Source organism: Choloepus didactylus, chromosome 18, assembly GCF_015220235.1.
Source record: "Choloepus didactylus isolate mChoDid1 chromosome 18, mChoDid1.pri, whole genome shotgun sequence".
Lineage (NCBI taxonomy): Eukaryota > Metazoa > Chordata > Mammalia > Pilosa > Megalonychidae > Choloepus > Choloepus didactylus.
Genome location: NC_051324.1, coordinates 62,601,658 through 62,626,605, shown reverse-complemented (window position 1 = coordinate 62,626,605; position 24,948 = coordinate 62,601,658).

Here is a 24,948-nt window from a genome sequence, read left to right as displayed (position 1 = left end):
TATAACTATTGTATCAAGTATCCCAATTTTTTCAAAGTAAATCAGGGAGAAAAGACCCCTTAACAATACTGTGTCTGTCTATCCAGGAACAAAGGATGTCTCTCCATTAATTCACCGTCTTTAAGTCCCTCAGCAGAGGGTATGCTCTTTCTTCATATAAGTTCTGCAAATTCTTATTTGATTTATTCCTACCATTTTTATTTTCCTTTTATACTCATTGTATTTTCTACTTGATTATTGTTTGTATGTGCGTATGTTAGTAAAAGGGAAGAAGAGAAGAGAAGCAGAAAAGGAAAGAGAGATAAAGACAAATCTTAACAATTTCATAGTTTTCCTCAAGTCTATCTTCCTAGATTTCAGGGAAGGTTCAGTTCTTTATGGTGATGCCCCTAAAGGAAAAATCACGGGTTCGGGGACATAGGTCTCCAGATCTGAGAAACAGACGAACCAGACACAACCCTCCTCCCCATTCTAATTGACTGTTTCTCAGATAATAGGAAGCCTAGAGCAAAAGACCGCGGGGCCTCTCCTCAGACATGCCCTTCATCTGTGCTCCGTATCCCATTGGCTCTCTGGGCAGGCCCCGCCCCTTCCTGCCACAGCCCACCACCAGCTAAATGTCCTATTGGCTCTCAGGATAAGCCCACCCCTTCCTGCCGAGGTCCACTTCCTGTTGTGATGCTCCAGTGCTGCTTGGATATCCTGTTTTCGGTTTTTTCCTCTCTGGGCATCTTTCATGATGATCTGCACCTCTGAAGAGAGTCTGGCATCTCCCTGACTCTCAGCCTTGCTTAAAGATTTACATTTTTGATTTCCTCGCCCAATTTCTGACTGAATACATAAAAGAGAATTGTAAATGGTTAGAAAAATCAAAGTTCTTCTTACATACCTGCCGTTCCACCAAGTTAGTATTCTGTAGCTCATACCAAGAGGCTGAAGAAGTGAGGTGGAATAACTCACCTTTTTTTCCCCATGCTGAGGTTTTCCAAATGTTAATTCCTCTCAGTCTTAGAGTAGCTTCAAGTTCTCAAGGCCTTCTGGAAGCTTGTCGGGCATAGCTGCCTGCTTTACTTGATCTCAGGTGGTGTGGGGTGACCACCCTGGACACACCTCATGGAAGTAAGTGTGAGGGAAAGGTAAGGACAGGTGCCATTGCTGAGGCCAGGAAGGGCTGGCCAAGGGCTGATGTGTTTACTAGATGCTCCATTCTCCACCCCTTCACCTCCTCCCCTCACACACAGGCCTTTTTCTCAGACCCTTCCTCTATTCTGCCATTCTTCTCTGCCGGTTCCCTTTCTTTTTCCTGTGGAACCTATAGGGTGCTGATGACTGCACAGGGCATTTGGGACTGAGGAGGCTGCCAGCTCTTGACAAATAGCAAATATTTAAGTGCTAGTTCACATTCAGAAAAGCAAGATCTGCATTGCCATTTCCATTTTTCAATGGGGAAAAATAACAAATGCAAAGAATCTCAGAGCTCTCCCTAAAATAAGATGTGGAAGATGAGTGAGGAAAAATAACAATGCACTTAGTCACAAGTAGGGCCAGTCCTAACTAAACTCACGCTCTTGGCCCATGAGAGGGGAAACTCTTGCTGAGTGATAGACAAAGTCTAGAACTTAGAAGCTGAGTGAGTGATGTTTATGTACATCTGTGGACCACTGGGGACCCAAAGTCATAGGTTCAAATCGGATGATTGAACAATTCTCTATAGGTTCTTCAGCCACGGACTTTCAAATCACCCCATGCCAGCTTGCTAAGAGAGCTGCACTATTAGATTTCAAGTGCACACCACTTTACCTAAAGAAACACACTCTGTTCCCACTGCCCCACTTACAACCTGCCCTCGGAAATGGAAAACTCCACCCTATAAAACATTTCTTTCAAATGCCCTGCCAGAATCCTTTCAGAGAACTTTAAAATATAATGAATCAATTTCCACATCTCCCACCTCCCAATTACAAGAGAGTGGAACACATTATGATTTCTCCAGGGTTTATATAAGACTCATTTCTATTTTTTTACATACCATTTCAAAAGAGGCCCTATTTAGCGTCTGAAACCTTTGGATGGGGAAAGATGCAAAGACCCTCCTCTCCAATTCTTTTCCCTGTTAGACACAGTCTTCTTGAATGATACAAAGAGCATATAGGCCAGAAATACCCTTCCAACAACTGAATTCAACCCCTGAATACACATCCTTAACTGCAGTCTTCATTGAATGACACCATTAGCAAGAGCCTGATGCTGTTTTTTGTTGTGTGGAGAATTGGATTTGGAGAGTTTGGGATCCAGGTCTCTCCTGGCAATTAAGTTTGGAAACAGAAGATAAAAGAGATGAATGAATTGTGGATAAGGACCCAACTCTTATCCCTGGGGGAATTCACACAACCCTTCTAGTCTGGCCAACTTACCTGCCATTCATGGATCCTAATTTAGTTCAAGCTTCGTATCCTTCAACCCAACCTATGAAAAAAAGAACATCTGGGAATTCCAAGGTGGGGCAGTAGGGGAAAGGATTTCATTTTGCCACTCTCCCTCTCCCAACCTCTGTTATCTTTTACTGCTTCACAGTTCATTGTCTCACTCTGTCCTATACCTCCCACCATCATTCTTTTACTTACACACATCCTTTAGGAAACTGAATCTGGAGAAGGATTCATGTTCTTTTGGATGATGATACTTTCAAACAACTGCCTGACTGAGAATATCACCACCCCCTCAACATTCCCTCCTTCTGGCTCAACATGGAGAAATTTCAGGGTTCTCCACAGCTAAGTGTTGGGGTCTTTCCTTGATTCCTGCTTCTCATCTACTGTGCATTCCCCAGGAGCAGTCTGTGGATGGGAGCTAGGTAGCTACAATGCAGGAAGTCTCTTGAGACCAAAAGGTAATTTTAAAATCCCAATAAATCCATTCCCTTTTTCTGGGAGTTCACATATGGCCAGCACATTGGAGACCTTATCCAAAAGACCAGCTTAGAACATGGGGTAGGAGTGATTTCTGTCATTCAGACAGGCTGTCTTCTCCCAAATTATTGGGTAATCAGGGCTCCATGCACCTCTAGTCCATTGAGGGTTTGCCCATGTCACTGGTTTTAACCTAACCTGATGCCCCTTTTAGAATGATCCTCACTCTAGGAGATAAAGTAGCCGTCTTCATGAGTGATTGCTTCCAGACCCAATGAAGAGAAACTCATGTGTTTGAAATGCCTGCCATTCTCTATTTCACCATAAAGTAGCCAATTTAATTTTGCACATTACTGTTTGATAACAACCATGTGTGTGTCTTCTTTATTTATATACTCAGGAAAGGACCTGCTTGGTCAGTGTGAGATAATTTCACAAGAAAAATGGAACCAGATGTGACTCCTTTTTATTTGGCTCTTCAAACCCAAGCAATCTAATTCCCAGGGTCAGTCTTCACTTGGGTTTTGGGTTACCTTGTCAAAGAGGATCCTTTTACATTGCAGTGTTTGCTTTTCCAAGGTAACTGGCAAGCAGGAGTGGGCAAAGATGTTAGAAAGTTGGTTCCTAGCTTAGAACTTTCCATCATTTCCAGGCTTGGAGATTCAATGAGGTAGAAGTTTCCTCCTTTGGAGTAGAACATGTCAGTCCAGAAGTAGACTTTTCCCACCATCAAATAAACCATTCTTTAGATATCTATTTGGTACAGGATCTAAATTCTCTAAACGGTACAACTCTACAGTCGATTTGTTCAAACACCACAATGGCATGGAACTTTGAATAGGAAGTGAGATACGGTAGCTTAGTATAGGCTGGAGTGAAATATTGACACATCCCAGAGTAATTTGGGCAGATAATAAAAAATATATTTACAGCCTCCCCCTCCCCAGCCCCAAGGGTCTGGGGGAAGGTGCGGATGTGTTGGACATCCTCACCTGGACTGGTGTTGATGTTGTCACAAACATTGGGACTGGCGGTTTGATGTGCTGAGCCCTCAAGCATGGGACTTGCCCTTATGAAGCTCATTACCACAAAGGAGAGTCTAAACTTGCATGTAATGGTGCCTAAGAGTCTCCCCCTGTGTACATCTTTGTTGCTCAGATGTGGCCCTCTCTCTCTCTAACTGAGCCATCTTGATAGGTGAACTCACTGCCCTCCCCCCTACATGGGACCCGACTCCCAGGGGTGTAAATCTCCCTGGCAGTGCAGAATATGACTCCCGGGGATGAATGTGGACCTGGCATCGTGGGACTGAGAGTATCTTCTTGACCAAAAGGGGGATGCAAAATGAGACGAAATAGTTTCAGTGGCTGAGAGATTTCAAATGGAGTTGAGAGGTCACTCTGGTGGACATTCTTATGCACTATATAGATAACACCTCTTAGGCTTTAATGTATTGGAATAGCTAGAAGTAAATACCTGAAACTACCAAACCCCAACCCAGCAGTCTGGACTCCTGAAGACAATTATATAATAATGTAGATTACAAGGGGCGACAGTGTGATTGTGAAGACCTTGTGGATCACACCCCCTTTATCTAGTGTATGGATGAGTAGAAAAATGGGGATAAAAACTAAAGGACAAATGGGGTGGGATGGGGGGATGATTTGGGTGTTCTTTTTTCACTTTTATTTTTTATTCTTGTTCTGGTTCTTTCTGATGTAAGGAAAATGTTCAGAGATAGATTGTGGTGATGAACGCATAACTATGTTATCATATTGTGGACAGTGGATTGTATACCATGGATGATTGTATGGTGTGTGAATATATTTCAATAAAACTGAATTTAATTAAAAAAAAAAAAAGACAGAACTACAAAAAATAATAATAATAATAATAAATAAACCATTCTTCCAACTGCCCAAAATACACAAGCACTTTGGGCCTGAAGCCCAAGGTCAAACTGCTGAGGTGACTCATCCAAAAATTCAAAACAAAAGAGTTGGTCAGGACTGACATCAAAGAAGGGCAGACTTTTCTCTTTTCATCTTATTTCCTTTTTTTTCCCCTCCATCTCAACTTGTGCTGGCAGGCCTGCCATGTACAGTGGTATAGTTTGTATACTCTTCAAAAGTGCCCAGCCAAGAGAGTGAGTCGGAACCTGAAATCCAGCCCATACTGTGCTTGCCAAACTATGTTCTCTGGCAGGGGGTGCATCTGCCTGGAGGAAAAGGAAGAGGCACTTCCGCCCATCCCCCCCACCTCTACCCCAAATCACTATCTGCTCACCAAGCTGATATCCCTGAGGCTGTATCTTCCCAGAAGTGGTATGTATTTCTAAGAAGCTATACATGCTACTGACAATAGACTGAGATATGAATATGCAAGCACCAGAAAATATGTTCCTACTCTCTTACCTGCTTACATTAATATTTTCCAACAGGTCACACTTCTGTATTCTGACCTGTCTTGGGAGGTCCCAGGGTAAGGCATCAGGAGAGGCTTTAAACCTGGGACCATAGCTATATGACACTTGTGCCACCACTGCTCCTGTGGCAGACATTACTAATCAATCCTTGAATTCTTTCCCACTGAGCCCAAATTGGTCTCACAACCCTTTCCCACTCAGTGGAGTACTCTGCAATCTACTAATGGAACACGATTGGCATACAAAAGGAAACCTATTTGCCATCTGTCACTGACACAAGAACACCGCCAAACACACCACCCCAAAACTCAATGGCTTAATGAAAGCAGCATTTATTCTTGTCTCCCTGTCTTTGGAGCAGCTGGGGTTTGGCTGAACTCGGCCAGGAAGGCTCTGATTCAAGCTACGGTCTGGCGGGCCTCAGCTCCTCGCTGTGGACTGGGCTCAGGTGGGCTCAAGTTATGTCCATTCTGGGGCCTGGGCTGCAGGGTCCACAGCCAGCCAGGGAAACTCTCCTCATGGTGACAGCCAGGACACAAAAGGGCAAGCCCAGCCACACAAGCACATTTTTAGTCTCTGCATATGTCACGTCCACTGACATACCATTGGCCTAAGCAAGTGATATGGCCAAGCCCAAAATCAAGAGGTGGGAAGAATGCTCCACCCACTCTAAGGCCAAGGCAAGGACAGAGAACTGTGACCAAGCATTCCATCTGCCATACCATCTCTGCCCCAGGCAATGGGCAGGGATAGTGTCAAAGCACATTTGTTGTGATGACCCATACTAGGCTGATGTTCCTTTAATGTCCTCAAGCCAGCCTTCCCCAGCCCACAGCCAACTGCTTGGCCCAGATGGGTTGATAACAGGGGGCAGGGGCTGAGCTTCAAGCCCAGGATGCAGGGATAGAGTGGTTCCTTATATAGCCCGGCCATGAACCTGGCACTGAATGGTAATTAAGATGGATCTGAGACAGGTGCTTGTTCCAGGAAATGGGTACATGTACAAGTGAGGGGGTCAGGTGGATTCAGTGAGCCTGGGCTTCACGGTGTGTGATCTGGAAGAAATGAGAGCGCAGAAGTCACGACAGCTCAGGACAGAGGTGCCCCGCAGAGAAATAAGCATGGGTGGGGAAAGTCCTGCTGATCCAAGCTGCAAGAGCGTTTCATTTTTGCACATCAAAAGCAAAGCATCCCTTCAGGCTATAGCACCTCAACACCAAACTCAAAGGTAAACCCAGAGAATTATAGAGCCGGGAGTTCACAGTCAGAGATGGAAACTCAAAGGAGTAAGATATAAACAAAGAACCAAGATGGGGGGAAGTAGACAGGAGGCACAGGGAGTCCCAACTCCAGGTAAGGGAAAACAGGGAGGGCAGGTGCCTCCTCTGGTCAATCCAAGCAGGCTCCCTGGAGGAATGGGCATCCAGGAGCTGCTATGGGAATACTGTCACTCCAGCACAATGGCATGCCCTAACAGAGGCCCTGGGAGTAGAAGTGGGATGGGGAGACTGAGGCATTTACTGCACAGAAGCTGAGGCAGGGGAGGGGAGGGGAGGGGGGCTGTGTGGAAAGGCCTGTGAACAGTTAGTTGCAGGCTTTGCACCAACCTGATGAGGAGAACTCAGCAGGGCTGTAAGGGTTTCCCTTTAGAAAAGTTCAGTTTGTGTTGTTGTTTTTTAACTTACAATGGTAAATAGAAAAAGAAAAGGTGGTAGGAAGACTTGTGACCTTCCCAGCAGACATCTCAGTAAAAGGAATTAAGAAGAGGAGACTCACCCCATCTGTATACTCCTCCTGCCACATGGAAGCCCAAATCAAAACTCTAACCCACCTAACCTACCTGGATCTCTAATCAAGTTGATAGAGCCCCTATCAGGTCCAGGCTTTATGGTAGGTACTTTACATAGCACAGCAAAACGGTAAGCAAGGGACTATTATCCCCTTTTACAGATGGGTAAACTGAGGCTTCGGGAAGTTAAATTATTTCTCCATAGTCACATGGCAACAGAATAGTAAAGCTGGGAATTCAACCCAGCCCGTCTGAATTTAAAACCCACATCCTTAGTCACTATATTATACTGTTTCCAAGAGATGTCACTTACTTCAAAGAGACCGCAGACAAGGAGTTACTTTAGTTAAGCTGAGCCCACAGCTCTAGGATTCGTTTGCCAATTGTGAAGCCATTTATGGCTATGAAGATTACGATTATCCAGAAAATAACATGGCCTCATTTTCCACAATGTACCAGAGAGAACGTTTCTGAAAGCAGCCGAGACTCTTGGGAATGTTCTTTTGTCAAGTGGGTCCCAGGTTTTTCCCTCCATGCTGCAGAGTCCTGGCGTGTATTCTTTGGGAGAGAAGCAAAGCGTTCATGACAGCCAAGGGGAGGCTGTGAGAAATAAGCACTTCCCTTTCAAGCCAGGCTAACCAAGTCTGGCTTATAGTCAGGTCAGCCACTGATTTTCCTCTCTTCTCCAGAGAGCACTGCCACAGTTACATGGATAAAAGCCAAGGAATAAAGACAGAATTGAATGGCCCAACTTAAAAGAATAGTTTTGAAACAGGTTAGAGAACTCCAGTTGGGGGTTGGCTTGTATTGAGAAATGTCTGTTACTGAGCAAGATGCTCAGCTCTTTCAACGGGTGGTTGGGAGGCACGGGGAGAGGTTGTATAATTGCCATAAAGGCTGAAAGGAAACCTCTTTCTTTTGTCTTGCTTTTTGTTTCTTGCAGCCTATATCCTCTGTTCTGCAAGTTTGACTTTGAGCTTGGATTTTCTAAAAGTGTTTGGGGTTTTGCTTCCATAAGGTCAAGCTCAATACATGCTTCCCTCAAATTTCACTGATGCTCAAGCTTCATCCAGCCTTGCAAAAGAACCGTCTCAAAATCACCAAAGAGGGCCTGACAACGCTAGGACAGGTTGGTGGGGAAGAAAACACATTACCTGGATGCATGGCAAAGAATGTCTCTGCATCCCCAGGGAACATTCCTAGAAGAATTGTCTCATAGCAGAGATCAGAGGCTATGGCTGTCTTTCAGGGGAGGTAATTCATCTTAGGTAGAAAAGAAAGTAGAGGAAAATGGTGGGATTGCAAAGTAAGAAAAATGAATTCACATCCATAAATACTCTTTGAGTGTTTATAACGTGCCGGGAAGTGGGCTAAATAATGTGGAGAACCAAACCCGTTTTAGACAGTTTTCATGAGAACCCCAAGAAACAACATTAGCAAAAGAGAGAAAACAAATGGAAAACTGGGTTATTTTTCCAGGCCAAAGGACTTTGTTGCCTCCTGTGACCTCTGGAGGTAAACTATCCAGTTAGCTGGAATAGTCTGAGATAAAGGTGATAATACAGACCCACCATCAATCCAATATGGGGATGGGTTGAGTTGAACCACCCAAGGTTCTCCACCCAGTTTCTCTTGTGATAAACAGCAGGTACTTGCAAGATGGACTACGAAAGTTACAGATTTAGTCAGTGCAAAACTATTTGATTCTTCCAGGTGAGTGTAACCCTTCAATCTTGGCCTCCTTAACCCTGTTCTCACTTGTTAACCAGCTCAGGTGCTGGTTAACTCACTGCTTTCTTTCTTCTAGGTTTCTTCCAACACAAAAGAATTTTCCCTTCCAGTTCTCACTAAACGGCATCATGATTCCCTTCTGGAAAATAACTCCTTTTCATCCCTTACTTAGCTGGAGACACTCAGGGATCTGTACTAAGTCATGACGGTAGGTGGGTCCCTTGCACTCAGCTTTCCAGACACTGCACAGGTCAAGCCAAGTTTGGGGAATGAATGAAAATCAGAACAACATGTGGAGCCAAGGCTCTGTGATTCCCTAGAGTCCGCAAGGTCACCTACCTGGACTGGAAGGACAGTCATCTGTCCTCTGCAGATCCTGGATTCACAGGTCAGGAGCAGGGACAGTGTTTTTTCACCTACAGCAGAGGCTACTAATAGCTGTTCTCAGCTTCTTCCTCAGGAAGAAAGCCCTTTCTATCCCACCCCATCCCCACTTTTCACTTGGGCAGGCCTTGAAAAAAGACCACACTGCCCAGCCTCCCTTGCAGTTGATTATACACTAGCCAAGGTCTGTGAATGGGTGGCATGTGCTAACGCTGGGGACACCCTTAAAGGAAGGGAACGTGCTTGTCTCTTCCCCCTTTTCTACTTCCTGCTGACTGGAATGCAGATATGACGGCCGGAACTAAAGCAACATTTTGGCTCATGAAGACATGGGCCACACCCTGGGGTGGTCCTCAGACTTTTTGGTCTTGTGACCCCGTTGACACTCTTAAACATTTTTTTTTTTTAATTTTATTTTGAAACAAATTCAAACTTACAGGAACAGTTGCAAAAACAATACAAACCCCATACACAGAACTCCAGCATACCCCGACCCCCCTCCCCCGATACCCTGCTCCACCAACTTTAACACCCTGTCACACCACCATTTCTTTCTTTCCCTCCCTCCCTCCCTGCCTATCATCCATCATCTATTGCTCTGTCTTCTGAACATATGAGAGCAAGCTGCACACATCCTTGAACAAACACTATAATTCACATATACATTTCCCATGAACAAGGACATTCTTTTATGCAATCCCATTAAGCGCAGCTAAGAAGTTCAAGAAATTCAACATTGATACAAAGCTTACATTCTATATTTCCTTTTTTTTTCTTATGTCTCAACTGTGTCCCTTTGACCCTCCCCTCCTCCATCCTCAGATCCCATCCAGGATCATCCTTGGCATTTAATTGTCATTATCTATTTAGACTGTCTCTTTTTTTTTTTTCACTTGCGGAAACATATATACAGCCTAAATCTTCCCATTCCAACCCCTCCCTAGCATTCCGTTAGTGGGATTAATCACATTTAGAATGTTTCAATGGTATCACCTTCCCACCATGCATTACTAGAAATTTCCCTTCACCCCAAACAAAAACCCTACACTCATTTCTTAACTCCCCATTGCCCCTTCCCCCACTTCTCGTAACCCATACTCTACTTTTCATCTCTATGGTCATATTCTCTGATACTTTCTTTGTGTTTACCATGGGGCTTAAATTTAACCTCTTAAGTCTATAACAATCTTGTTTTTCTTTGATACACCAACTTAACTTCAATAGGACACATAAACTGTGTTCCTATAATCCTCCATTCCCCCACCTTTGTGTAGTTTTTGTCAAAAATTACATATTTTACATTGAGTCCAAAACCACTGATTTATCATTACAGTTTACGCATTTTAAATCCTGTAGGAAGTAAATAGTGGAGCTACAAATCAAAAATACAGTAGTATTGGTATTTTTATTTACCATGTGATCTTTACTGGAAATCTTTATTTCTTCATGTAGTTTCAGTCAATTGTTTAGTGTCCCTTCCTTTCAGCCTGCTCAATTCCCTTTGGCATTTCTTATAGGACCGATCTATTGGTGATGAAGTCCCTCAGCTTTTGATTATCTGGGAATGTTTTCATCTCCCCCTCATTTTTACCCTCCAGGTGTTTGTGAATTTTCTAAGTCTCTGATGGTTATTGACTTCTATTTGTATTCCATTGTGGTCAGAGAATGTGCTTTGAATAAATTCAATTGTTTTTTTTAAATTTATTGAGGTTTGTTTTATGTCCCAGCATATGGTCTATTCTGGAGAAAGTTCCATGATCACTAGAGAAGAATGTGTGTCCTGGTGATTTGGGATGTAATGTTCCATACATGTCTGTTAAATTTCTCTATATCTCTCTCTCCTTTCTTTGTGTCTCTGTTGGTAGGGCTCCCTTTAGTATCTGAAGTAGGGCAGGTCTTTTATTAGCAAAATCTCTCAGCATTTGTTTGTCTGTGAAATATTTGAGCTCTCTCTCAAATTTGAAGGAGAGTTTTGCTGGATGAAGCATTCTGGGTTGGAAATTTCTCTCTCTCAGAATTTTAAATATGTCATGCCACTGCCTTCTTGCCTCCATGGTGGCCGCTGAGTAGTTACTACTTAGTCTTATGTTGTTTCCTTTGTACGTGGTGAATTTCTTTTCTCTTCCTGCTTTCAGAACTTGCTCCTTCTCTTCAGTAATTGACAGTCTGATCAGAATATGTCTTGGAGTGGGTTTATTTGGATTTATTCTATTTGGAGTTTGCTGGGCATTTATGCTGTGTGTATTTATATTGTGTAGAAGGTTTGGGAAGTTTTCCCCAACAATTTCTTTGAATACTCTTTCTAGACCTATACGCTTCTCTTCCCTTTCTGGGACACCAATGAGTCTTAAATTTGGACATTTTATCTATCATATCCTTGAGATCCATTTTGATTTTATTTATTTTTTTCCCCATTCTTTCTTTTGTTTTTTCATTTTCCATTCTGTGGTCCTTGAGGCTGTGAGTCATTGTTCAACTTCTTCTAATCTTGTATTATGAGTATCCAGTGTCTTTTTAATTTGGCCAACAGTTTCTTTTATTTCCATAAAATCACTTATTTTTTTATTTACTCTTGCAATTTCTTCTTTGTGCTCTTCTAGGGTCTTCTTTATGTCCTTTATATCCTGTGCCATGGTCTTCTTCATGTCCTTTATATCCTGTGCCATGCTGTCATTGTTTATCTTTAGTTCTTTGATTAATTGTGCCAAGTACTGTGTCTCTTCTGATCTTTTGATTTGGGTGTTTTGGTTTGGGTTCTCCATATTGTCTGGTTTTATCATATACTTCAAGATTTTCTGTTGTTTTTGGCCTCTTGGCATTTGCTTTACTTGATAGAGTTCTTTCAGGGTCTAAATATACCAATCTCTAATTTGTCAGATCTACAGCTTGGTGGCATACACTTTCTCTAACTAACCAGCAGATGGCATCTGCAAGTCACCTATTCCCCTCAAGTCAGTTCTCCCCAAATTTGTCTTTGTGGTATGTGGGGATCTGATTCTTGTGGGGTTCAATTGGTGCACTAAGTTTGGGTGTGTTGGTGGTGGTGTCCGCCCTGAATGTGGGGCATGTGTCTGAGCAGTTAGGGAGGCAGGGCAGCTTTAATAATCAAACCTCCTAGGTGTTCCCGGAGAATTAAGGCTGTTGCAAGAGTCCAAGCCTTCACCTCAGTCCTGCCAGAGATCATCTCTGTCACTGACCCACAAGTCCCTGGCACTGGCATAGGGTCCCTGGGATTGCCGAGCGGGACCCCCTTCTCAGACATGCTCTTCCAGGACCCCTGCGGAGGGAAGGCTGCCCCATGTCACAAGTGTGCACCGGCCCTCCAGGGAAGCCCTGGGGCACCGGGCCGTGCAGGGGCCTTCCCAGCCTGCTGTAACGATGGTTGAATGGGGTGGGTTAATTTCCCCCTCATCGCACAGCTCTGCCTTCCCAGCTCCGGGACAGTTAGCTGTGAGTGCACTAAAGGCCACTGTCCATGGCCGATACTGTGGCATGTACACAGTGCTGCGGGAAACACTTTCTGCCACACTGGGACCCTTGGCACAGCTCTGGGCAGGAGAATCCCCAGCCCGTCAGGGAGATGGTTGCAAAGGTTTCTTTCTCCTTTGGGCTTCCCTCTGCCACCCTGGCCCCGAGACAATCAACAGTGGGTGTGGGAAGGGCTATCCTCCATGCCAGACACCAAGGCATTGGTACAGCCCGCTCCTGCTGTGCTTCACTGCGCGGTTCTCACTGTTGTATCCACAGTTGGTCCCAGGTTTTTTTTTTAAAAAGAACTAGTCCATCTCCAAATGCCAACCCACGATTTCCCCACACTGCAGTGCGGCTGTAGGACTTTCAGCTGGCTCACTCACTCGTTTCAGAACACAGACTCCCTGTTTCACCAAATGCACGGTCCCTGTGGATTTAGCAGACCTTGTCCAGCTGGTGCATCTCTGCAACTGGTGTTCTGGGTCACTTTCTGGCTTTTATCTAGTATTTTTCATGGAGGTGTTTTTTTGCCCTGTCTCACCTAGCCGCCATCTTGGGTTCTGTCTCTTAAACATTCTTAAGGATCAACATAACCTTTTGTTTGTGAAGGTTACATTTCTTGATATTTATGGTATCTGAAATTAAGAAAAATTTCAACACAAGGAATACTCCAGCACATACTCCATTAGCCTTCACAGCAATGATATCATCATACTTCATGAAGCCTCCAGAAGACTCCACTACACGTATACTCACCCTAGGGAGAATAAGACTGGAAATCAAATAGCATCAAGGTATTATATAAAAATAGTTTGGACCTCATAGATCTCCTGAAAGGATCTTGTGGACACCCAAGGGATGGAAAGCAGTGAACCAAAAGGTGCCTAAATCTTGGAGTTTACAGAATGAGTGACCACAAAGCCTACTTTGACTCCAGCCTCTTTGTGTGAGAAAAATGCAATTAGACTTCTCCCTTGTTGAAACCACTGCTATTTGGGGTCTAATCCTAAACAGTGCACTATCACTGTGGTTCTAGAGGGACTGTGGCCATATTTTTATGATTTTCCTCTCTCCAGAGGCTAAAACTAACAGATGTATTCTTGCAGAATTAAAAAAAGGGACAAAAATTTCAAGAAGGCACTCCTCTTTCTCCTTTGTCAGTTTTTAAGCTAAAATATCACCTTCCCTTTATCTACACAGCAAAAGGAGACATAAATGAAAAGTCTGAACCACAGGATTCATCTTGATGTGTGATTGTACCATACTGTAAAAATCATTCCTGAATACAAAAGCACAAAGCAGGTCAGAGTTAACATTAATCTTCCCAACACCCCAGTGAGATGTGTGTTATTATCCCCATTCCACGGATGAGGAAGCCGAAACATGAAAGAGCTTGCCAATTACTATAATATAGTGTTTTCCATTTTCAAAGCATCCCTGTTCATTAATTAGCACATCCACGCAAAAAGAGCCTAAGAGCTAGGTAAGGAAGTGTACTTTGTACTCACATCCAAGCATCCCTAAATCCTTTGTGGATCCTGAACTCATTAATATTATTCCAACATCTGAAAACTTGTTGCATATGTGGAGGAGAGAACAGGAGGCATGTGGAGGAGGGAAAGAGCTTCCTCCAGCTAAAAGAAATGCATGAAGAGACTGAGTGGCTCACCTAAGGCGAGAGTAAAGATTGTTAAACTCCAGCCTGTTGCCCAAACCTTTGGAAGGCTCAGCTGGGACCCTCTTCCCCAACTCCTATGGTGGACTCTCTCTTGGAGTCTGATACAAGTTACTTTCAGAGTAGAACCTACTGCATCTATCTCCTCCAGGGGGTATCTAACCTAGAGATCCACAAAACACTGTTGCCAGGCCCAGCAAGCATCCAGCTTTGTCCTGCGTCCCCAAAGAAGTGCCCATTTTGAAGGACCAAGATCATTCCCAGAGGTCCCTCCCAAGTTCTCTGAAATAGAATAGGTGGAGAAAGAGCGATCAAGCTATTTGCACCCCTCTCATGGCTACAGACAGTTGGGAAAACAACTGCCAAAAAAATTCAGTGGTGGCTCTTGCTGTAAATCGTGACAGATGACATTTATAGCATGTAACATACTACCACGGGGTACGCTGAAATGGTATCATCCTTCTGTGCAGTGTAATTGTTGTAGCACTGGGAAAAAGGAAAGGTGGGGATGACAGTCACAAAACATTTTACAAGGCTATAAATAATGAAATATTCAAGTTAAACATACCGAAATTGGCCATATTTGAAGATAAAATGAATAAAGTAGGTTAATGTAATTTTTCAGAATAATGAACATTTTTTTTAATGAGTGTGGGTTTTTTTCCATATCTCTATGCCACAGATAATTTCAGGAAGGCAAGAATGTGCGTTATTGAAGAATGAGCAAAGATAAACCTGTAGTTATGGTTTAAAACAATACATAGAATTTATTCATTTTCAATGTGATATTAATACAAATAAATTCATTCTTACTCACACTTTTTTCATCTCTCCTTGCCCTCTTCCTAACAAAAAAATTATTCATGAGAAAAATTTTAAAAATACAAACATATAACTATCAAAGTCACACCCACAAACACTGTAATAATTCCCAACTCTCAATGATACATCAGGACTTGTAGTTCGTGACTAGCTTAGCACTTTTATAGCACTAACTGGAATCTACACCAAATCCAAGACAATGAACTCTGGCTGTCCTGCCTTCCATACTACCGCCGTCATCAACAACACCGAGCATCTGTTTAATTGTAAGTAACAAAGTAACCTGTGAAACTTACACCTTCCATTGACAATACCTCCTCTAGACCAGTGCTACCCAAAGTGGGGTCTGACTGATGTTGGCCCATGAGCTGTTACTGGTCCTGATGAGGTAAGTACAGAAATTGAGAGGGAGCCTCTGGAAATGGACTTTGCCATGACATCCAAGCACATCGTCAGTTGACTTGTCTCACTGCACTGTCTAGACCAGTTCTGGAGCTCCATGACAACTCATGCTGGTGACAGCTGAATAGTAGTCATGTGCAGTAGAGCCACATACTGGTCTGTGATGGACTGAAAGGTAAAGCATATGAAAAAGACAAAAATAATAATAATAACAGAACCAGTCCTTCACCACATAGAGTTAGAGAAGCACTGTTCTAGTACTTAGGGGTGGGACCAGTCCCAGCTATTTATCCTCTATACAGTTGAACATCTTACAGCTGGACAGAGTTGAGTGTAGGAATTTGAATTCCTATTTAGAAAGCCCCCTTGGGGGAACATGTCCTTCCAAGCTGGGAAATAGACATTTGAGAAGGAATTGGTGTTGGTTTGGAGATGTTTTGATGTTCGTCCTGGAGATTGTCAGATCAGTAAACAGAACCTGGGTAGGATCTATTACATGGACTCAACTCTAAAGCCAACAAATCGTCTAGTTCCACAGCTGCATCCATATCCCCAGATTTCTACTTCCAGAATTTTTAATGCAAGGCTAAAGCCTCTCCCTTTACAAGTCTCTTTTTTAGGCACAATATTTGATACAAGAGACCATCCTGTCGGCAATTTTGTCGTGTAGTGACTTGAAAACACATGACAGGTTTTGTCATCTAGGACAGGCGTCAGAGGTGCTTAACAGTGAATAAATGTAGTGGTGTTGAGCACAGGAATAGGGATAATTCTTCCTGATCCCCATTTTAGGACTCCTTTGATCACTTCCTAGGTTTAAATTTTCAGTTTGTAAAGATGAGTTTGTGCCAATATGGTCATTCAGTGGACACGCCACAAAATGATCTCCAGAAACTTCTGTTGGCTGGAGGTTCAGTTCCCAGGCCATTCTCACACCACCTCCTCAGCCCCCTCCCCCGAGCCTTCTAATAGCCAAGATGGAATCAAACATCCAAGAGAAAAATATCGTAACCACAGTTCAAGAACAGTGTGTCTGTAATTAAGAAAAGATTTTTGATCCTTAAAACAGACAACCCAATACATGTTATATGCATGGAGAGCCAGAAAAAGAAAGCTGAACACTTGAAACGTTTCATTTTTTAAAGTATGCAGATTTCTAAGAAAATGTCCCCACTGTGGGTATCTTAAATGTTTGCTTAATGTTCACTGACAGTCATGGCAGAGTTAGGAAAATGGTCTGAAGAACATTTCTCGGACAGAGTGCCACACTTTGCTTTGCTCCTGAATACTTTTCAGTAATCACAAAAGAACTGTTAAGTATCTCTTAGTGTTGAATGCTAATGGAAAGGAAAAAAAAATCCAAGAATTATTTTATAGGCTTAAGTTTGGGTATAGTTCTGTCTGGAAATGGGGATGGCCCAGTAGGTAATAGCTCAGTTTCTTTCAAATGTTTAAGTCCCAGAGATAAGGATAAGGTTAGTGATTGATTAAGAGTAATTAAAAATGCTTTTCTTAACCGTCCTTTGAACTTGAGCTTTGCCAGAGCCTTTTTTGTGAATAAACTACCAGCACATTTGCCAGCAGAGACTTCCTCCCTCCCTCCCTTCCAATTTCCTTCCTCCTTCTTTTTCTTTCCTTCTCTTCTTTCTTTCCTCCTTTCCTTCTTGTTTCTTTTCTTTCTCTATATATTTCTTTTTTCTTTCCCTCTTCTTTTGTTTGCTCCCCTTTCTTCCTGCCTCCCATCTTTTCCTTCTTTTTCTCTCTTCTTTCTTTCCCACCTTCCTTCCCTTCACCCTTTCTTCTTTTCATCTTTCTTTCTTTTCCCTGTATTTGCTTCCTACCTTTCCTTTGTTCCTCCTTTCCTTAACTCTTCCTTCCTTCTTCCTTCCTTCTCTCTTTGCTTTCTTTCTTTCCTTTTCTCTTCTTCCTTTCTCTCCTTCCTGTCTTACCCTTTTTAATCCTTCTTTCTTTATCACCTCCCTTGATATCTCCCTTTGCTTCCTTCTACACTCTTTTCTTTTTCTTCCTAACTTTCTTTCTTTCATTCTCTCTTTTCTCTCCTTCTTTACTTAATTTAAAACAAAAACAAAACAAACCTCTAGGTCTATGGGAAAAACTCTTTTCCCAAATTGGCTCTATTTAGTACTTATTCATTAACTCCATGCTCTGAAAACAAAGGAAAACAAAAAGCTTGCAATTGTTTCATATTTCTAAGTCAATAAAATGTTTGATAGAACATAACTTAGTAAAATTGGTAAAAATGTTAAACTTGCCCCCTACCAGGGCTTTCCTTTGAAAAGTTGCTCTGTGCAAGTTTCTTTAAAATCTCAGAAGCATTAAATTCTCATTAATGTAAGCCCAGTGTATTTATGGTGTCAAAATATGTTTTAGAAAAGCCAAGAGCAACTGTTACACAAGTTGCCTCATTATCAATAATCTAGCATCGGGCCTTTTATGTGTCATTTCTTTACACAATATACTATCATTGATGACTTTTAGCAAATACATCATGGCAAAGGATTACTCTCATCACAGGCAGCCTTTGAAAAAGATATGCTAATTTCTAGGGAGCAAGAAAACATCAAAACAGTGCCAGCAAATAGCCAAGGGACTTTTATGTCTTAATATCCCTCAGAAGTGCTTTATCTCGTAGTGCAACGTGTATCATAGTATAAACAGGAAACGAAACAGCCCCAGCATCAAAGAAGCATCAGGCCATGGCTGTAATTTCAGATCAGGTTTAATAAAGGTTATCTGCAGTAGGCTAATCAAACAAAAGGGTGCATGTTTTAAAGAGCCATTTGATAATTTCCATTTAAGGTTCTCTAACAAAGAGATCCCAACAAATCTTATGACTCTTGCTGAATCCTTACACCTCCTTGCCTTCATCAGTTGCAAGCCTGTTCTAATGTCCTAATTTTTAGGTGATTCTAATTTTGAGGTGATCAGCTTATCAGAAGTTGGCCTACCTTTATGCGTGCCTTGATTTTAAACATATATGTAGGAACAAATGAATCAAAAAATAGAAAAGAGTATGTACTCCAAGAGAAGGCTCTTTGGAAAGGCACCCAGCAATTATATTCAGAGCCACAGCTGAGCAGCCAAAGGCAGGTTATAAGTTCTTAACCCGTCCTTTAAAAAAAAAAAAAAAAAAAAAAAAAAACCTTGATGTTTTCCATTGCAGAAGCATAAATTTAAGTCTAGCACAGCATCGATTCGTGGCTTTCCACCAGAGCATGAATTTGGGAGCAGCAAGGAGAAATGGCTCTTTTTCTACTTATCATGAAGTGGTACACCCTTTTGAGGTTCTGATTTATGTGCCCAAAACTGCCCTAGGCAGATGACCAAGAAAATGAATCCACTCTTCTCTCCATTACACACAAGACATCTTTGACAGTCATCAGCCTGGAAAGGCACAGACGATATCTGGTGGGTGCTTCCACGTCACTCCTGGTCCCCTGATGGGACCCATCCCATGACGGGGTGCTGCAGCTGGGCCATGCCATCCACCTCCTAACTGGCGCTGGCTCCTCCTCGTCCCTCATTTCCCAGCTGAGAAGGGACAGTTCCCAGCATTTGCAAGTCAAATATTCCCCACTCAGTTCCTCCCAGCTGATGACTGTGGAGGTGCCAGGGGACAGATGGGCCATCTGTGAGCTGCCTGCCCCTCCGGCTCCAGGGGAGGGAGGTGGCTGTGGAGGGGAAGGGTCATCTGCCCAGCAATGGGGCCGGGCTTGGCTGGGGTCCAAGGGTCTACTTAGGATAACTCCACCCCTTAGAGGCATTTCCAACAAAATTCAGTACCCCATGGCCAGTTTCTTTATTCTGCTCCCTGAAGGAATGGGGACTGTGGGGCTGGGGAGGGAGAGAGGAGAGTTTCTGGGTGGGAACCCGGCAGTTTTGACTAGTCTCCCCGACAAGGCACAATATCCCGGCCTCCCAGCTCTCAATCCGTCCAGGGAGGCCTCCCTGCTTTTCCCCAAGTGTTTCACCAGGTCTTGCCTCAGACCCCATGGGGAAGGGTAGGGAGAGGGAGGTGGGGGACCCCTGGCACACTGCCTGCAGCCCATCCATCTCAGCCAGCCAGACGGGGCGGGGCCACGTCTCACCCCCCCCCATCACGCTACCACCCCACCCCCCACCACCCCATCACCCCACCCCGGGCACTGCCATGGCCTCTGCGCGGTGGAGGGTCCCGGCCATACGGACGCTGGCGGCCAGGGCAGGGAGGGTCAGTGCCGCGGCCCAGCCGGTGCCATATGCCCGGGGCCGACTCCAGGCAGCCGAGCACCGAGGCCCCTCCAGCTCATTGTTGAAGCAGCTGGGGGACGCGGGGCGGCGTTTCTGCTTTGCTGGGAGATATCCTGCCTTTATCTTCTCTTCCCCAGCCCTCCGGCCCCCGACCGAGGCCTAACGATGCCCGACCCCAGCGCGCCACATGGCCGCGGGCGCGCTCCGTGAGAGGAACGTCCACGGCGCAGGGTCACCAGCGAGCCCCGCGCCCCCCGCGCCCCCCACCCAGGCCCCACCAGAAAATCTCAAGCTTGACAGATTCCCACAACCCAAGCAACCCAACCCATCCGAATTCCAAACCTGCACTGTAATCTCTCCACCATTATATTCTGTGTGTAAGAATCTGATAAAACAAAGACTCAATCACTGCCGCAAACAATGGCAGCGCCATCCATTCAGGGTAACAGATCAAAGGCACAGGGGACAGGCGGAGGCATAAACATCAGTCTCCAACCCCAAGACCTTTATCCCTGGATCTTCACCCCACCCATTGGAAACGTGCGAGTGCAGATATAGTTTGGAGACTCTGGGATGGATTTCAGGACACATGTAATTTCTGTCTGTGAAAGCCGGCCGTGGGAAACGTTCAAGGAAAAACAAGCTTGTCAGAGTCGATTTGTAAAGGCTTGCATCGAACTGGAGTTAAGGGTTTAGGTTTTTTCTTCCTTGAGACTTAACTGTTCTCCGAAAGTGAGGCTTGTCTGGCTAATGGGCGAGTCTGTGAGGGTTGAGACCACAGGCAACAGTCTATTGCTATTCTTTTTAATTTCATTTGTTCAACAAAGTATTTGTGGAGGGGGTTTCTTTTCACACAAGCCGGGAGGTTCACCTAGTAGAGGTCAGAACCTGCTCAGTTTTATAGAAATATAATATTCAGCTCCTTAAAGTGTTGTCATGGCGATTGACAGCTCTAGGCAATGTTGCCATGTGAGTTTATTTGGGGAGTCAAAGTCACCCATGAGAACTTGGATGGACAAGGATTTCAGTCAAGCTCTGCCATTTATTAACTGTGAGAGCCTTGATGGCCTCTTCTATAAACCTCATAGGATTGCTCTATAATTACAATCACAAAGTCATTGAAAACTTAGTACAGACCAGGCAGGGTACTTGGCACATAAACTTTTTTTATTTAATCTCCCAACACTATTAGGTAGGTGCTATCATAGTTTACATTTTACAGATGAAGAAATTAAAGCACAGAGAGGTCAAGTAAGTTGCCCAAGGTCACACAGCTAGCTACCTAAAGGGCAGCAGGGATGTGAACCTTGACAAACATGCACAGATATAAAATCACAATGGGGAGAGAAAGCCATGGAAGCAAGAAGCTGAAAGCAAAGAAACCTGAAAGAGAAGGGAGAGACCAGCAGATATCACCATTTTGCCTTGCCATTTGACAGAGGAGCCAAAGGGCACCGGCAGCTGGTCTTTGGAAACAAAGCATCACCCTGATGATGCCTTGATTTGGACCTTTTCTTGGCCTCAAACTCCCAACTCCACAAATAAACTCATCACCCTCCCCTCAATGGGGGACAGGACCCCCCAGGTGAATGAGTCTCCCTGGCAATGTGGGACATGGATTCTGGGAATGAGCCTGACCCTGGCATCGAGGGGTTGAGAATGCCTTTTTGACCAAAAGGGGAAAAGAAAGTCAACAAAATAAGATTTTAGTGGCTAAGAGAATTTAAATAGTGTCAAGAGGCTGTCATGGACGTTACTCCTATGGAGGCTTCAGCTAGATATGCCAAATGACCACAGTATGATAAGCCCAAATCAACAGTAGTTCCTGTGCCAGTTTGAATGTATTATGTCCCCCAAAATGCCATTATCTTTGATGTAATCTTGTGTGGGCAGACATATCAGTGTTGATTAGATTGTAATTCTTTGAGTGTTTCCATGGAGATGCACCCCACCCAACTGTGGGTGATAACTCTGGATAGTTTCCATGGAGGTGTGGCCCTGCCCATTCAGCATGGGCCTTGATGAGTTTACTGGAGCACTATATAAGCTCAGACAGAAGAAGTGAGCTTGCTACAGCCAAGAGGGACAGTTTGAAGAATGCACAGAAGCTGAGAGAGTAGCTGTAGATGAGAGACAGTTTGAAGACAGCCGTTGAAAGCAGACTCTTGCTCTGGAGAAGCTAAGAGAGGACAAATACCCCAAGAGCAACTAAGAGTGACATTTGTGAGAAACTGCAGCCTAGAGAGGAATGTCCTGGGAGGAAGCCATTTTGAAACCAGAACTTTGGAGCAGATGCCAGCCACGTGCCTTCCCAGCTAACAGAGGTTTTCCGGACGCCCTTGGCCATCCTCCAGTGAAGGTACCCCTTGTCGATGTGTTACCTTGGACACTTATGGCCTTAAGACTGTAACTGTGTAACCAAATAAACTCCCTTTATAAAGCTGATCCATTTCTGGTGTTTTGCATTCCAGCAGCATTAGCAAACTAGGACAGTCCCAAAAACCCTAAAGAACACCTGGATCCCTATCTGAGATCTATAAAAGTTTCACTCACTAAGTTTATTCTTCAGAAACACAAATCCTCCAGAGAACTTCTATGACAGCTAAGTCCCAACACCCAGAGGCAATAACCTCTTCAAGAACATCAACCAGATGTGTCCCTTTTTCCCATAATGTCGACACCCCTTTTCAACATGAACAAGTTAGGGTGGTCACTGCCTAGACATCCCTAAAGATCGGGAAAGTGATTAAACTAGAGGAAGGGGTAGCAACAGACAAGACAGAATTTAACAAAGGATTATGAATACTAAATCTCTATATATTTTTCTTTTCCTTAGTTGCTAGGGTATTAGAATAGCTAGAAGGAAAGAACTGACATGGAGGAACTGTAACTCAGAGCATTCTTTGAAATTTGCTCTATAGCTACTTGTTAAATTGTAATTTGAAAGTTTTCACCTTTTTGTATATGTTATATCTAATAATAAGGAAATAACTGAAACTATGTTGCTGTAACTCATAATGTTTTTGGAAATTTTCTATATAACTACTTGTTAAATCATTCTCTGAAAGTTTTTACCTTTTTGCACGTGTTATATTTCACAATAAAGAAATGGCTGAAACTGTGGAACTGTAACCCGTAACATTCTTTGAAATTTGCTAATTACTTGTTAAATTGTACTTGGAGAGTTATCACTTCTATGTATATATGTTATATTCCACAATAAAAAATATGATTAAAATTAAAAAATCAACTTATTAAAAAAAAAGTTACAGTGGACAAAACCAAGTAAATAATCTAACCCTGTGCAGTTCCAGATGGTAGCCACAAGCCACATGTAAACTGCAGAGACACAGAACCCACATTCATTGCAAAAAGTGATTAAACAGTAGTTGTCAGACATTTTTAGCAGTGGAATTATTTTCTCAAATAAAATCTTACCTGGAACCTCAATGTATCAGAGGAAATGAAAGTGTCACTTTAATTAGTGCTAATTTATTTTACAAAGTCAAATTAATAGCGTTTGCTAATGACACAATCATTAAGAACCATGATGTTTTTGTATATGTTAATTACTACATTATTTATTTTCAAATTTTGCATTGTGAAATAGTACATAAGCACAAAAAAGCATGGAAGTTAAATGGAGAGTTCAACCAATAATTATAATGTAGACACTATGTAACCATCACCCCATCAAAAGCTTGAACACTGCCGGGATTTGGGATGCCCTCCTGCTCCCTCTCTCCCACTCAGGCTCTCCTGCTCACATCCCCTTCCATCCCCCAGAGCTAACCGCCACCATGAAGATGACTTGATTGATGAAGTCAATGTTCAGTTAGGGATTATAGATCTGAGCACAGCAAACTACAGGTCATGAGTTAAGAACTTTTTTTTTCTTAATTTTTAAATGGTGAAAAAAATCAAAAGAAAAACTAATATTTCATCATGTGAAAATTATATGAAATTCAAATTTCAGGGTCAACAAATAAAGCTCTACTGGAGCGAAGCCAGGCCCGTTCTTTGACATTTCGTCTACAACTGCTGTCTTGCTACCATGGCAGAGCCGGGTAGTTGCAGCAGAGACTGTGTGGCCTCCAGAGCCAAAAATATTTACTGTCTGGCACTTTACCCCAGTCTCAGCATCCAATTTGTAAATTATTCCCATATTTTTATTTTGATTGTACAGTAACAAGAAACTTAACGATTCACACAGATATCAGGTTGAAAATGGTTTTTTGTTGTGTTTTTTTTTTTTTAACAACTCACCTTGCAATCTCAGAATACTTTATTAAACTTATCTGGAGATGCAAAAGAGAAACAGCTTGAAATTTTATTTCCAAGTTGCAACACACACACCTTGGTGTGCATTCTCTGTTGCACATATAAAAGTCAGAGAGGAAGGACCCATAACTTAGAATTAAGTGCAAAAAAATTGATACAACAAGACTGCCAGGCTGTGACTTGTTGTAAGTGTACTGTGGTTGTGCAACTGACAATAAGGCAATGTCCAGAGCAGGCGATGAGCACACACGACTCAGTTCTGTCTGGCTGTTAATGGAGTTCAGCCCACATTAGCTGCGGCCATGCACAATTTTTCTGTGAGCCCACATGCAAAGCCTGAATTTGGAAAGAGCCCATGCAGCCTCCCTAATGGATGACACATTGACAGGAAGTTCAAGTACAGGCACAGAGACAATAAGTTAAGACTTTAATGGCCTCTGATGTGTTACAATATGGTACATATCATCCATAAGTACAGCTGTTGGTTTTGGTTACAACTTTCAAGACCCATTTTTTTTTCCATTGAAATTGAATTTTGGGGGGAACCCACAACCACTCACATATACTCCACTGGAATATCCATATGCAAAGGGAAAGGGTTGGGATTTGTTCTTAATAATTGTTAAACAGTAATTCTCAAAAAGTAGAAAGATGGAGGTGGGGGGCTGCATATCAGAATTGGGAAAGAGGATATTATTTTCATAATACAGACCTTGCAGAGTCAAGCTGGACGAAGTCCTGGTAGCTGTTGAGTCTCACATTGAAAAGGGTTGACCAGTGGGGGCCTGGGGGCCAAGGGGGGTTGTCA